The sequence below is a fragment of the Aquarana catesbeiana genome, linkage group LG07 (assembly GCF_042186555.1).
Source record: "Aquarana catesbeiana isolate 2022-GZ linkage group LG07, ASM4218655v1, whole genome shotgun sequence".
NCBI classification, from domain to species: domain Eukaryota; kingdom Metazoa; phylum Chordata; class Amphibia; order Anura; family Ranidae; genus Aquarana; species Aquarana catesbeiana.
Genome location: NC_133330.1, coordinates 259,906,087 through 259,923,030, shown reverse-complemented (window position 1 = coordinate 259,923,030; position 16,944 = coordinate 259,906,087).

The window sequence follows — 16,944 nt, the reverse complement described above, 5'->3', positions numbered from 1 at the left end:
GAGGTACTGTGTTGCATCTGGAGACAAAATATTAGAGAAGCACCTCCTTACTGCATCTTCTCGTGCTACATACATTTCAAAATCCACACGAAATGATTTAATCCGGTGTTGTGGTGATGAAATCAGCAATGTCATTGTAGCTAGAATTAAAGAGGCTTGCTATTTTAGTATAATATTCGATGAAACTACAGACATTTCCCATACCGAACAACTTACACTCAACTTTAGATATGTCTACAATGGATCAATTTGTGAGAATTTTATAAAAGTTGTAGATGCCTACGAATTTGCAACCCAGAAGGAGTCGGGACTTGATAGTTCAGGTTCAGAACCAAGGCTTACGGGAAAAGTTTTAGGCCAGATGGTTATCCAACTAATTAAAGACCTCTCCCTGGACATCACTCATTGTGTTGGCATTGGAACAGACAGTTGCAGTGTTATGTCTTCAGAGGTGGCTGGTGCTGTGTCAGAGATTCTCCGTGTAGCACCCAACAGTTGCAGATGTCCTTGCTACAATCATTGTCTGAACAATTCAATTTCAAAGTCCTCACAAGTGTCAGCAGTTCGCAATGCAGTAGCAGTGGTCAAATCAACCATTTCATTCTTTAACCAATCAGCAAAGCGTCATTTTATTTTAAAGCAGGAGTTAGGCTCTCAGCTTACCAGTCTTTGTGAAACTAGATGGGTAGAGCGCCATGATTCTCTCATAAGATTTTGAGATGGACTTGTAAAAGTGGTGAGTGCACTATCTGCAATATCTCAGTGGAAATGCTCAAGCACTAGCTCAACAGCATCTACTCTCATCCATTCTCTGTGCAGTGCAGAATTCATATTTTCCTTGGTTTCACTCATCAGTGTTCTGAAAGTAACCCTTCCTCTGAGTCGCTTCCTTCAATCCCCAACAATTGATTTAACAAGTACATCTGACTGTTTGACTGATACCATGGCAACCATAGAGAATATGCGATGTAACGCTGATAGCACTTTTTCCACTTTGCATATGGAGGCTACAGAATTGGCTTCAGAACTTGGAGGGGAACTAAAATTGCCACGTCTTGTAGGCAGGCAAGTGCACAGATTCAATTACAATGTAGAATCAACTGAAGAATACTACGGGAAATCGTTGTATATTCCCTTGCTGGACAACATTATTAATGATTTAAAAATTCGTTTTCCAGAGAATTTGATGCAGTGTTTCCAGATTCAAATCTTGATGCCAGCAGTACTTTTTGGAAAAAAAATGGAAACCATGGTTCCTGTGGCTGTGCAATCATTATCAAAGCATTTCCACCCTCTTCTAGCTGATGGTAAGCAGAAGATAATGGAGACATTGCTGCAGGGAGAACTAAGTCTATGGCTTACAAAGTGGAAACGAGAGTTATCACAACATAAAGAACTTCCAAAAACAGTTCTTGAAGTGTTGGACTTGTGTGACCAGGACCTCTTCCCAACCATCAGAAGTTTAGTCCTGATCTTAGCAACTTTCCCTGTAAGTGAGGCCACAGCAGAGAGATCTTTCTCAACCCTCCAGCGTGTTAAAACAAGGCTTCGGTCATGAATGGTGGAGGACCAGTTAAATGGCTTGTGTTTACTTTACATTCATAGAGATATTCCTGTGAATACTGACCGAGTTATCGAGCTGTTTGCCAAACAAGAAAAACGAAGACTTGAGCTAATTCTCTGAATTTTTCATGTTATGTAACTTACAAATAAAATGTTTCTGTTGTTGTGTGTTTGGAGACAGTGGAGAGTGATAATGTTTGGGTTCTGCTATTTGTTTTTTTACACATAATTTTATATTGTTTGTGAATTATTTGTCTGGGAATATTCTGTTATAAGTATACAAACTGCTTATGATCTTTGTAATAATAAAGTTGTGGTTAAACCTATCCTGTCTGTAATGTAATAATTTAATCTGGAATGATAAAAGTGTCACTGTTTTAAACAAGGTTAGGACTGTATGATACGTTAAATAGAGTTCTGTAAGCAACACCTTATTTTCTGGCAGTGCCCCTCCCGAGACTAGACTCTGGATCTGCCCTTGCTTCATCCCTAATCGTCAGATTGTTGACAATATTAGACTTGTAACTAACATAGTACAAGACGCTAATCTACACTCTCGACAACTATGCCTTCTTAGCTTAGATATCCATAAGGCATTTGATAACGTTAGTTGGTCTTACCTTAACTACTTACTGCCTAAATATGGGATATCAGATACATTTCTGCAGGGATTCAACGCACTATATCATGCCCCCCACACTAGAATCAAAATTCCCGGTCATAATTCAGACTTCTTTCCCCTTAGCAGAGGAACCAGACAAGGCTGTCCCTTATCACCACTATTATTTGCCCTCGCAATCGAACCATTAGCCCAAAAAAATCAGAAACAATATAGATATAAAGGGATATATTAAAGGAAATAGTGAATTCAAAATTAGTCTATATGCAGATGACGCTCTTATATTCCTCACAGAACCCCATACATCAATCCCCTCTCTCCTTAAAGAACTTAACTCCTTCCATTCCATCTCAGGCCTTAAAATCAGCACCAACAAATGTTCAGCCTTACCAATTAACTATAACCAAAACACTCAAAACTTATTATCAAATAATTTTCCATTCATATGGTGTCCCTAATCACTTAGGTATCTAGGTGTTAACATCACCCCCATACATAACCTTTTATATAAATCTAACTATATCCCAATATTGTCTCAGATCACCTCCCTCCTCACTTCCTGGTTTTCTTTCCACATATCTTTTCTAGACAGAATTTGTGCGGTCAAAGGAGTGGACCTCCATGTCTGAAAATCTCCGTAAAAGCAATAAAGCCATCTCTTTCATAGAAACCCCAATTAAAATATTTTCCAGATGTTACCTAACCCCCTCTACACTCCATACTTACTACCCCTCCATTTCCCCAAATTGTTTTAGGGGATGCTTAGAGCCTGGCACCCTTTTGCACACATTCTGGGAATGTAATCATCTCAAAACAAATTGGGCTCAAAGCCATTGACCTTATTGAAAACTCTTCCAAACAAAAAATTACACCTACCCCCCAAGTATGTCTGTTATATGCAAAAATACCAAATATTCCCACACCATGTATGAGACTTTTCCACTCACTATGCAGTTCTATCCATTGGATGATTGCATACAACTGGAAAACAAACAATCTACCCTGGCAACAAGTAACTACCAGAATGGAATCACTCAAACTCTCAGAATGGATATACCATACCCTCAATGATACAATACATATCCACTAGGGATGAGCCAAACACCCCCCTGTTCGGTTCGCACCAGAACATGCGAACAGGAAAAAAGTTTGTTCGAACACGCGAACACAGTTAAAGTCTATGGGACACGAACATGAATAATCAAAAGTGCTAATTTTAAAGGCTTATATGCAAGTTATTGTCATAAAAAGTGTTTGGGGACCTGGGTCCTGCCCCAGGGGACATGGATCAATGCAAAAAAAAGTTTTAAAAATGGACGTTTTTTTAAGGAGCAGTGATTTTAATAATGCTTAAAGTCAAACAATAAAAGTGTAATATCCCTTTAAATTTCGTAGCTGGGGGGTGTCTATAGTATGCCTGTAAAGGGGCGCATATTTCCCGTGTTTAGAACAGTCTGACAGCAAAATGACATTTCAAAGGAAAAAAGCCATTTAAAACTACTCGCGGCTATTGCATTGCCGGTCCGACAATACACATAGAAGTTCATTGATAAAAACGGCATGGGAATTCCCCACAGGGGAACCCCGAACCAAAATTTTTTAAAAAATGATGTGGAGGTCCCCCTAAATTCCATACCAGGCCCTTCAGGTCTGGTATGGATATTAAGGGGAACCCCAGCCAAAATTTTAAAAAAAAATTACGTGGGGGCCCCCCTAAATTCCATACCAGACCATTCAGGTCTGGTATGGATTTTAAGGGGAACCTCGCGCCAAAAAAAAAACAAAACGGTGTGGGGTTCCCCCCAAAAATCCATACCAGACCCTTATCCGAGCACGCAACCTGGCGGGCCGCAGGAAACGAGGGGGGGACGAGAGAGCGCCCCCCCTCCTGAACCGTACCAGGCCACATGCCCTCAACATTGGGAGGGTGCTTTGGGGTACCAGAAGAACCAGAAGAAGAAGAAGATAGAAGAAAGAAGAAAGAAGAAGCATTTAAATAAAGGAATTGTCAAAAACTGTCTCTTGTCATTTTTAACATTTTTGACAGTTTTTTAGTGAAATGGTAGGGGTACTTTTGTACCCCCTTACCATTTCACACAGGAGGGGGCGGGATCTGTGGGTCCCCTTGTTAAAGGGGGCTTCCAGACTCCGATAAGCCCCCCGCCCGCAGACCCCCACAACCACCAGCCAGGGTTGTGGGGATGAGGCCCTTGTCCTCATCAACATGGGGACAAGGTGTTTTAGGGGCTACCCCAAAGCACCCTCCCAATGTTGAGGGTATGTGGCCTGATACGGTTCAGGAGGGGGGGGCGCTCTCTCGTCCCCCCCTCTTTTCCTGCGGCCTGCCAGGTTGCGTGCTCGGATAAGGGTCTGGTATGAATTTTTGGGGGGACCCCACGCCGTTTTTTTTTTTTTGGCGCGGGGTTCCACTTAAAATCCATACCAGACCTGAAGGGTCTGGTATAGAATTTAGGGGGACCCAGACGTCATTTTTTTTTTTAAATTTTGGCAGGGGTTCCCCTTAATATCCATACCAGACCTGAAGGGCCTGGTATGGAATTTAGGGGGACCCCCACGTCATTTTTTTTTTTTAATTTTGGTTCGGGGTTCCCCTGTGGGGAATTCCCATGATGTTTTTATCAATGAACTTCTATGTGTATTGTCGGACCGGCAATGCAATAGCCGCGAGTAGTTTTAAATGGCTTTTTTCCTTCAAAATGTCATTTTGCTGTCAGACTGTTCTAAACACGGGAAACATGCGCCCCTTTACAGGCATACTATAGACACCCCCCAGCTATGAAATTTAAAAGGATATTACACTTTTATTGTTTGACTTTAAGCATTATTAAAATCACTGCTCCTGAAAAAACGGACGTTTTTAAGTTTTTTTTGCATTGATCCATGTCCCCTGGGGCAGGACCCAGGTCTCCAAACACTTTTTATGACAATAACTTGCATATAAGCCTTTAAAATTAGCACTTTTGATTTCCCCCAAAGACTTTTAAAGGGTGTTCCGCGGCATTCGAATTTGCCGCGAACACCCCAAATTGTTCGCTGTTCGGCGAACTTGTGAACAGCCAATGTTCGAGTTGAACATGAGTTCGACTCGAACTCGAAGCTCATCCCTAATATCCACAAAAAGAAATGGTCTTACTGGAATTTAACCTAACCGATTTTAATGTGATATTACACATGTACCTGCATAACTGTATGACTAATGTTGTTTATATGCCTTTGACCTGATATCATACCCCATATATAAATATTATTGTATATTAATGTTATATATATCTTTTATAACTATACTTTTTGTATATTTTCCTAAACTTCCAAATAAAACTTTTGTAAACAAAAAAAATCAATAGTTACTAAAGTATTTAAGTAACCTAACCAAGCATGGCCGCTGACGGAACACACTATGTCTATATTAGAATGAATTGCCCCGCATAGTAGCACTAATTAAGGACATGGTCTACAACAAAATGGGTGCTTAAGGCTATTGTATCAGGTTGCTAGGCTATCACATGGTATATATTTCAGGAAGTGTAGCAAGATGGCGCCGCTCCAGATAATGAAACGCGTAGGACGAAGCCACAGCGCCATTGCGTCACTTCCTGTTTAGTCCATGATACGCATGGGAATTACGGACTTCTCGTTTCTCACTGCTAATTTTTTTACTTATGTAAGTGCATATCTATACGTTTATTGGAAAAATGTACTATGGAGTGTTATTTCTCTTTGCATAGATTGTGCATTAATGAGGAGAAGGGGCTGATAAGGATTACTACCTTCGGAGGTCTGTTCCAGCATACAGCAGTGTGGCTGTGAAGACGTAACACCCCCTAGAGGGGAGAGCCCTCCGGTAAGAGGGCACGGAGTGAAGCACTTGCACTATAAGATATCTTTTTAAAGAACTGAGAGGATAAAAGGCACAAGTCACTTTGTTTTGTTTTTTTGTTTTGTTTACTTCTGAAGGATGTTTTTTCACTTTCAAACTGACTGTTTATAATTTTTAGGACTTGAATATAACAATAAGAATTTTTTTCATCACAATTTTTATCATCACAATTTACCATTTATTACACCTAGGATTTGATTTATATAAGGTTATACTGTGAAGATTGTATTATTGCACCTGCCACTTTATTTACTGTACATATATATAACATTCTTATATGATTTATATACGTTACATTCTCTCAGGATTGTTGAGTAGCACTTGTCACTTTATTTTTATTTGAGGGAATGATTTACAAATATTAATGAGAGTCACAAGGTTTTATTGCATGTTAGGCTAGCACTTAAATTAGATTACATCTTCCTCCCATTTTTTCAATCTTAGAAGAAAACCTGTTATGCCCCCTACACACGGTCGGACATTGATCGGACATTCCGACAACAAAATCCTAGGATTTTTTCCGACAGATGTTGGCTCAAACTTGTTTTGTGTACACACGGTCGCACAAAGTTGTCGGAATTTCCGATCGTCAAGAACGCGGTGACGTAAACCACGTACGACGAGACTAGAAAAGGCCAGTTCAGAACCAAGCGCGGCACCCTTTGGGCTCCTTTTGCTAATCTTGTGTTAGTGAAAGTTTGGTGAGAGACGATTCATGCTTTTTCAGACTCGTGGTTTTCAGATCATTTTCTGCTGTTCAGTTTGTGCTTGTGGGTTTGTATCTGCTCTTCAGTGCGTGCAAGCAAGCTACGCGTGACTTTTATTAGTCATTGTGTTCTTGTTCGTTCGTTACTGTTTTTCAGGTCGCTCTTCACAGGCCTTGCTGTTCTTCAGTGCGTTCTGTTACTTCATTCTGAGCAGCTGACCGTTTTCTAGCCATGTTGCGTATACGTACTCCTCGTAGAGTTTGTGCTCTGCGGGGGCTTGGTGTTGGGGTCCTTACCTTGACACAAGTCCAGTCCATGAACAGGGTGGGGAGGAGTTCATGGACCAAGAATTGGTTGCTTCAGCGTGACCAGTTCTGTCATATGCCTTTGCTCCGTGAGATCCGTGAGAATAATCCTGATGATTTCAGGAACTTTCTCCGGATGACGGACCCCGTATTTCACCATTTGTTGGCTTTGCTGACCCCTTATATTAGCAGGCAGGATACCTGCATGAGGCAAGCCATCACTCCGGAGCAGAGGCTCGTCGCCACCCTGCGGTACTTGGCGATGGGGAGAAGCCTGCAGGACTTGAAGTTCTCGACAGGCATCTCCCCCCGGCTCTGGGGATCATTATCCCAGAGACCTGTTCTGCCATCATCCAGGCGCTGCAGAAGGAGTGTATGAAGGTAAGATTTTTATCCTTTAACATCACATTTTATTGTATTTAATGTTTGATAATATATTGTATTTCTTTCCTCATTCCTAATGACAATGATTGTAATATGCTGTGAATGTCCCCTTCTCATGCATGCTGGATTTTTATGTAATTATTTTTTTTGTCCTTCATACATATTTGCCTTCACTTACCTCCCCAGCATGTTCTCCTGGCCCTATATTCACCTCATGTAGTCAGTTAACAATGTATTTTATCAGCTCCATAGTAGTGCTTTACCCCAAACACCCCTAAAATTTTATTAAATGTGATTTGTAATGTAAATTCAGGCAGAGTGCCAGAGGTTTTTTTGGGGGGTCCCCAAATCATTTGGAACCCTCCCTCCCCCCAACTGCTAAGTCAGCTGATACCAATTCTCTATCTATCCTCAATCATCTATCTGCTGACTTTGCCAAGCCCATACACACTATACCCATCTCTTTTGTGCTCAGATTTATGGATGAATTCCCCAAAGCATGTAGTGCAAGGGCCTGCCTGTATGCTTTTAAATGGTACTGTTTAAAGTGTTTGTGTCACGTACCTGGTAGGAGTCTGAAATGACAAGGTCAGCCTCTCTTGTATCTCCAATCCAAGCCCCACTGGAGATGGAACAGATGGTGGCAAGGATCAGGAGGAACACGAGTGCCTGTGAATGCTGCGTGCAGAACTTGCCAGAAGTGTTGCAGACTGGGAAGTGCAGGCAGGGTTTCTGGTGAAAAGCTGGAACCAGCACAGCTGAGAGGATGGACGGCCAGCACAGGTACTCGGAAACAGCGTGGAGCCAAACAGGAGACAGGAGCGAGGTCATCAGGTAAGCCGGGTTCAGTAACAGGCGGGCAGCGAGGTACCAAGGTATAAACAGGAGCAAGGTCAAACAGGAAGTCAGGATCACGAACCAGTAATCAGAGTAATCAGAGTCCAGAAACAGGGTCAGGAAGGCCAGGGTTTCAGCAACAGGAAGTCAAGTCAAGCAAACAGGGTTTCAGAATCTTAGGACACAGCTGAAGATCAAGCAGCACCTGTCAGAAATCAGAGCAACCCTTAAATAGGCTGTCAGGTGCCAATTGTGGTCAGATGTGTGTTCCTGCGCAAGGAAATCTGCCGATTCCCGTGAATGCGCGCATGCGCACGTGTGCGTGCCGGGCGCATCCTGACAGTTCTCTTACATTGCCCCCCCCTTAAGGGCAGCCTACGGCTGCCCTTCAAGTGTCTTTTTTCTGGGTGGCGTTGAAAAAAGGCTTGCACTAGTTTGGGAGAATGCACATCTGAAGCTGGTTCCCAGGAATTTTCTTCCGACCCATAGCCTTTCCATTTAATGAGGAACTGTGTTTGGTTATGCCTTCTTCTACAGTCCAACACGGCTTCCACCTCAAATTCCTCATTCCCTTCGATGAGCAGCGGAGGAGGAAATTCAGAAACCCGATCTGGAAATGGATTTGGTACAGCTGGTTTCAACAAAGAGACATGGAATACAGGGTGGATCTTTAGATTCTTGGGTAACACTAACTCGAATGCTACTGCATTCATTTTCCTCTTGACTGGGAAGGGTCCCAAAAATTTTGGGCCAAGTTTTCTTGAAGGACAGCTCAGTTTCAAGTTTGCTGTGGAGAGCCAGACCTTGTCTCCAGGTTTAAGGTTCAGATTACCTCTCTTCTTCTTGTTGAAGAACTTTTTATTGCTTGCTTGAGCCTTGGAGATTGTATCTTGCAGTAATTGGTTATTAGTACTGAGGAAGTTTAATCTGTTTTGTACAGCAGGTACAGATGATTCAATGGCCAGCTCAGGTAAGAAAGAGGGGTGGTACCCATAATTGGCAAAAAAGGGTGATTGCTTGGTTGCAGAGTGGATGGAATTATTGTATGAAAATTCTGCCAGTGGGAGAAGTGATAGCCAGTCATCTTGTGCAAAAGAGGAAAAACACCATAAGTACTGCTCGAGGGTTTGATTGGTTCTTTCAGTTTGTCCATTAGTTTGTGGATGGTAGGCTGTGGAAAGGCGGAGTTCAATGTTCAGTGCTTGGCATAATGCCCTCCAAAATCTAGACGTAAACTGCACCCCACGATCAGAGATGATGCTATCAGGGACACCATGTAATCTTACAATCTCCTTGATGAAAGCTGAGGCGGTCTCTGTAGCCGAAGGAGTTCCTTGTAAGGGTACAAAATGGGCCATCTTGGTCAGGCGATCCACCACAACAAACACGGTGGTGAAGTTTTCGGATGGGGGTGTTCCACGATGAAATCCATGGAGATCATGCTCCATGGTTTCTCAGGTACAGGGAGTGGCTCAAGTAGGCCCCAAGTTTTGGCTCTGTCCGTCTTATTCCGAAGGCATGTCACACAAGAGTTAACATATCTTTTGCAGTCTTGCATCAAGTCTGGCCACCAGAATGTACGAGAGATCAGATCGGCCGTTTTGCGAATTCCAAAGTGGCCCGCTAATGGGTGGTCATGACATCTCCTCAGGACAGCAACTCTGAATTGCCCAGGGATAAAGATTTGCTCCTTATGAAAGTACAGACCATCCCTCAATTGAAGAGCCAGATCTTTGGAAGGTGGTTGGTTTATCACATCTGCTTTTATCTGAGACATCAAATCCACCTGAAGAAGCAAAAAATTTTTGGCTGGTAGAATAGTATCAGGTTCTGAGGATATCACTGGCTCGCTGAACATACGGGACAAGGCATTCGGTTTACCATTCTTTGAGCCAGGACGATAAGTTATATGGAACATAAAACGAGAGAAGAAAAGTGCCCACCTTGCCTGCCGGGGTCTTAGTCGTCTAGCCGTCCTCAAGTATTCGAGATTTTTATGGTCCGTGAAGATGAGGATGGGGTGAGCTGCTCCTTCCAGGAGGTAGCGCCATTCTTCAAGTGCAGCCTTGATAGCCAGCAATTCTCGGTCTCCAACATCATAGTTCTTTTCAGAAGGATTTAATTTCTTAGAGAAAAAGGCCACAGGATGGAGCAAAGATTTGGGACCTTGGCGTTGAGACAAAATAGCGCCAAGTGCACTCTCAGAGGCATCCACCTCCAAAACGTAGGCTAAGGATGGATCAGGATGTTTCAAGATAGGAGCTGACGTGAATAAAGTTTTTAACTGTTCAAAAGCTGTTTGAGCTTCAGGGGTCCATCGGAAAGGAACATGCTGCTTTGTTAACTGAGTGATGGGAGTGATGATGCCAGAAAAGTTCTTGATAAATTTTCTGTAAAAGTTGGCGAATCCCACAAATCTCTGAACAGCTTTCCTGTCGACAGGGGCAGGCCATTCCAGGACGGAAGTGACTTTCTGTGAGTTCATGGAGATACCGTCAGCAGAGATGACAAGTCCCAGGAAATGTATGGTTGGTTTTTCAAAGTCACATTTCTCAGCCTTTGCATAAAGGCGGTGTTCCCTCAGCCGACCCAGTACTTTCTTTACATGAGTCCTATGCGATTCTAGAGTTTCAGAGAATATAAGGATGTCATCCAGATACACGATGACAAATAAATCAAGGAAGTCCCGAAAAACGTCATTAACCAGATGTTGGAATGTAGCAGGGGCGTTGCAGAGTCCGAATGGCATGACTTGATATTCAAAATGCCCGAAGCGTGTTCGGAAGGCCGTCTTCCATTCATCTCCCTCCCTGATTCTGACAAGATTATTAGCACCTCTCAGATCCAATTTGGAGAACACTCGTGCCCCACGCAGCCTTTGAAAAAGTTCAGGGATCAGAGGCAGAGGGTACCGGTTTTTAACAGTGACCCTGTTAAGGTCACGATAGTCCACACAGGGCCTAAGGGTATGGTCTTTCTTTTCCACAAAGAAAATACCGGCCCCTGCTGGTGAAGTGGAGGACCGGATGAACTGTTTTTCAAGGCTTTCATCTATATAAATCCGCAGGGCTTCTAGTTCAGGCTCAGAGAGAGGATAAATTCGCCCAAATGGGATCTCGGCCCCTGGTAAAAGTTCAATAGGACAATCATATGTTCTATGGGGAGGAAGAGTGTCCGCTCCTTTCTTGTTAAATACATCCAGATACTCGTGGTAGGCAGCAGGGACCAGATTAGAGGTTTCATGGTCAGGGAGGATACCCAGGAGGGGTGTGGTATTGAAAGACTTTTCAGGTAGGCAGTGAATTTGGCAGTAGTCAGAAGAGAAGGAGATGTCTCCAGGAAACCAGTTAATGTGAGGATTATGTGCCTTCAACCATGGAATGCCAAGGATGACTGGGAACATGGGAGAAGCTATGATATCCAAACGGAGGAATTCATGGTGGCCGGAAGAAGTACTGCAGGAAATAGGTAAAGTCTCTTGGGTAACCGGGCTTGATTTAATGCCGGAACCGTCAGCCAGATGAACATGGAATTCCTGCTTCTTGGCACATACAGGAAGCTGGTGGAGAGAAGCAAATGCAGAGTCCATAAAACAACTACAGGCCCCAGAGTCTATGATTGCAAGTACAGGAACAGTCTTTTCAGAAAACTGGAGCACAATGGAAAGAGAGACATGAGACTGGTACCTCCCTGAGAGATGCATCATGTCAGGCTGACGGGAGAAAGACCTGCGGGTCTTTGCCGGGCAAGTCTGTATAAAGTGACCCGCCTCCCCGCAATAGAGACACAGATTGTCCTTTAATCGATGAAGGCGTTCATCAGGGGAAAGGGGTGGTCTTCGAAAACTTCTATGAGGAGTCTTATGCAGTTCCCTCCTTCTGGGGGATGCAACGGATGAGGATGCAGGAATGTCAGACCTTGAAGCCACAGAAAGGGTTCTTTTGGACCTTTTGGATTGCCTTTCACGTAATCGCCGATCGATCTGAATGGTTAGATCGATCAGGTCTTCCAGGGATGCTGGAACTCCCACTCTGGCAAGCTCATCCTTTAAGGTGTCAGACAGTCCTAGTCGAAACTGGTGGTGAAGTGCGGAATGATTCCATTGGGTATCTGCACTCCATACACGGAAGTCAGTTACATATTCCTCAGCAGGCCTTGGACCTTGCTGTAATTTGCCAAGCATGAATTTGGCAGTCTGCTGGTAGAAGGGGTCTGCATAAAGCTGAGCCATGGCTGAGAAGAAAGAATCCGTAGTTGTCAGGACAGGGTCATGTTGTTCCCGGAGATGATGAGCCCAGGAAAGTGGTTCATCCAATAGTAACGTAGTGATAAACCCCACCTTTGATGTTTTCAGACGTGAAGGTCCGGGGTAACAGGGAGAAATATAGTTCGCAGGAATTCCGGAATATGCGAAACTTCTTGCGATTTCCGGAGAATCGCTCAGGCATAGGCACCCTGGGTTCAGGAGCGGAAGCAACCTCATGGAACAAGCCAGGCTCTGTTTGGGTATATGAATCAGAGACCAAAAGCGGAGCACAGGCCAATGCGACATTCTCATCGTGGGGAAATCGCTCTTCCATGCGACTCAGATTTTCTTGTAACTTCTGCACAATATTGGATAGCACAGAAATAGATCTGTAAATGTCCTCTGGTGGAGAGGCCTCCCTTTCAGACTCCATTTGTGGCTGCTTGATACTGTCACTTACCTGGTAGGAGTCTGAAATGACAAGGTCAGCCTCTCTTGTATCTCCAATCCAAGCCCCACTGGAGATGGAACAGATGGTGGCAAGGATCAGGAGGAACATGAGTGCCTGTGAATGCTGCGTGCAGAACTTGCCGGAAGTGTTGCAGACTGGGAAGTGCAGGCAGGGTTTCTGGTGAAAAGCTGGAACCAGCACAGCTGAGAGGATGGACGGCCAGCACAGGTACTCGGAAACAGCGTGGAGCCAAACAGGAGACAGGAGCGAGGTCATCAGGTAAGCCGGGTCCAGTAACAGGCGGGCAGCGAGGTACCAAGGTATAAACAGGAGCAAGGTCAAACAGGAAGCCAGGATCATGAACCAGTAATCAGAGTAATCAGAGTCCAGAAACAGGGTCAGGAAGGCCAGGGTTTCAGCAACAGGAAGTCAAGTCAAGCAAACAGAGTTTCAGAATCTCAGGACACAGCTGAAGATCAAGCAGCACCTGTCAGAAATCAGAGCAACCCTTAAATAGGCTGTCAGGTGCCAATTGTGGTCAGATGTGTGTTCCTGCGCAAGGAAATCTGCCGATTCCCGTGAATGCACACATGCGCACATGTGCGTGCCGGGCAAATCCTGACAGTTCTCTTACAGTTTGTATCCTATTATTATCTTGATAGGTAATAGCAGAATGTCCAAATGTGCTCAAATGTGTACAGTGTGTATTTATATCTTTGTATTATGACACTTCTTACCTGTCCAGTGGGCTGCCAATAGTGTAACTAAGGAGGGGCTGTTCAAAGTAATACCTATTATTTAGGCATTCATCTCTCAATGAAGTGGAAAGGGTTACCTGTCCAAGAGCTCCCCCCCCTATAATGTTACAAATGGCCCAGGAGAGGGGGGGGAGGGGGAATATGATAGTTGTACCTTATACTTTGGTGTTTAAAAATTCCCATTAATAAATGTTATCTTGATGTTGGCCAAGAATGTTTGTGTCTAATCTGCTTTCCATGTTTTAATGTGCAAAAAGACTAATTTTTGGCAGACTGTGGCCTCCCACTTTGCCCAGCGGTGGGACTTTCCTAACTGCGGAGGGGCAATTGATGGGAAACACGTCCACATCATCCCCCGTGCTGGGGGACCATCTTATGTGGCCATTCCCGATGAGGACCCTCACCCCGGACCAGAGGGTTTTTAATTACCGGCTGGCCAGAGCCAGAAGACTGGTGGAGAACACGTTTGGAATCATGGCCAGCCGGTTCTGCCTATTTCTTACACCCATATATATATATATATATATATATATATATATATATATATATATATATATATATATATATATACAGTCTTTTTAATACCTGCACAATCACATGTGCATTTTGACAAGGTTTTTAAAACAAACCAACATGTTTGTTGTATAACAATTTTTGGGGTGGCATTAGAAAAAGTTGAAATGTCCATTTAAGATAAAACAGGCATGTTTCAAACCAACAAGAAAAACACAAATCTTTGACTTACAAAATTCACATTTGGTAGAACTTGAAGGCAATATCAGACATGAGTATTTAGGAACTGTGTTTGATATTGCGTTCAGATGGGGTGAAGTCACCCCAGGAAAAGCCAAATTTTGAAGATGCACACCAATTTTCGAATGTCAACATGTGCTAGCTGCCATCACGGGGGATCAAGGGAAGTGTTTTGGGGGAGCAACCCCTTCCTTCCCAGTTACTTTATTATTAAGGAAGGGGTTGCACCACCAAAACGCGTCCATTGATCTGCCGTGATGGCAGATAGCACATGTTGACACTACAATGTTGCTTTTCTACAATTCGACAAAATTTTTTTAAATTGTAGCACACCATAAAAGAAAGGGCTTTGGAGGGGTTTTAAACTCTCCCCAAAACATCAATGATGTTATTATTTTTTTGAATAACATCATTGATGTTTTTCTTGATGTTTTTCAATGCAACATTACACCTCATGATCTCCCCAATCAGGATCTGTGCACTTTCCGAGGTGAAATGCCCTGGATCCACAACATCACGATCACCTAAAAAGATAGAAACCAAAAAAAAACATGTATTATAAATATGCCGGCATCCATCTCTTACCTGAGCCTGTGGTCGCAGACACTCACCTGTTGTGGTGACTAGTTCCACCACATCTTCCTCCTCCTGCCCCTTCTTCCAGAGGTGGGGGGTCTCTGGTCTCCTCGGATGAGGGGTGTCCTCTGAGTCTTTTCTCCCCTATGTAAAAAAAAAAATGATATACTTAGCACACAGATATTTGATGGCAGAACTATAAATATAAAACATTGCTTGGAAGTGGGGTACAATTGTCTATTTTGGCAGAGTTCCAAGATATAGAATTTTTATTGTCCTTTGTCAAACTTCAATACTTTACCTGTTTTGTACAAGCTTCACAGATGGAGACCCCTCTATAGTATACAGCACCTGTGTGGGCCCCCTAATAAAAAGGCTGTTCTTGTGTCCCACACTAGAGCTCCAGTGTCCAGATGTGTAAACAGCTGCTGAGTGTCCTCCCCTTACACAGAATCTAGTTTGCATTTCATTCTAGTAACAAACCCATCTACACAACCAAATTATTTTCATACAAGTAGGCCCTAAAAAATGTGGTCAAATGTATATGGCCAAAACAATGGTGTTTTATAGGCCAAAATAAAAATGTTTGATATGAACGAATAATGTGCCCATGAACATGAAAGTTACCATTTTAAACTGTACAACAGTTCAGAAAAGCACATGGAGCAGCACGAACGTAATAAAGACAAAAAGAATAGGAACACAGCACAACTACTTACTTTTTTTGCAGCACTCTCCGGATCTTTCTGTACTACTCGTGTTCTCTTAATTTTAGGTCCGACCACCGCTTCCTGAGCTGATCTTTCGATCATCGTACCCCGAAATTCCAGTGCAGACTCTTGACTACTTTCGCCATTATCTTGGCCTTTCTGACATTGGGGTTGGGGTAAGGTCCATACTTTCCATCATAGTCGGCCTTCTTCAGGATGTCCACCATCTCCAACATCTCCCCAAAGGACATATTTGATGCCTTAAATCTTCTCCTTCTGGATCCAGACGTTTCCGGCTCCGGACTTTCCTCCTGCTGTGTCTCCGCCATGTGCTCTTCCCCCACTGCGCCGAACGAAAAGGGGCGGGGAATAGACTAGAAAGAACGTCAGGGGTGGGCGGAGTTACACGCATGCGCAGTGTGTATAAAGCGTAACATGCGTGTGTAGTACATACGATCTGTGAGTGGAGGAAGGAGTATAGGAGGCGCCGATCGTGATAACGAAGGTAAGATCTAAACTTGGGCCTATACTGCTTCAAGATTGAGGCCTATATTGTAACAAGATTAGGAGAGTTTTGCCTGACATTAGGGTTTGTCTTGTGTTGTGTCTTGCAGATAAAATGGATAGAATAGGAACCTCAAAAAAATTGGGATTTTTAAGGCAACAAAAGGCAAAAGTATTTAAAAATTGAATAAATTTATTGATACAAAAATAGTATTAAAACGTAAATTAAACACATGGACATGTATATTTGAAAAGAAAAGCAATATGATATACTACAGATGTGGCAAAAAATCCAACGCGTTTCAAAATAATTAAATTTCTTCTTCAGGGATAAATTTTGCCATAATCTGAAAGGCATAAAGTTAACATAAGTATACATACATACATATTTACAGTACCAGAAATAATGATTTGTGAATAGAGCTTACAGTAATCATGATTGACCCAACGAATTCTCAGCATAGCGCTCCAAAAACTTCCCCATCCGGTTAATGAACAGTCTTTTATCATGCAGAGGAGCCCCCAGATATCAAAATCCAAGGAGAGACGCCAAATTACCCCAAGTGAAAGAACAACACTTGGGGAGAAGGGGGATGTGTGCAATCTGAAAAAATATATATATATGTAAATTCA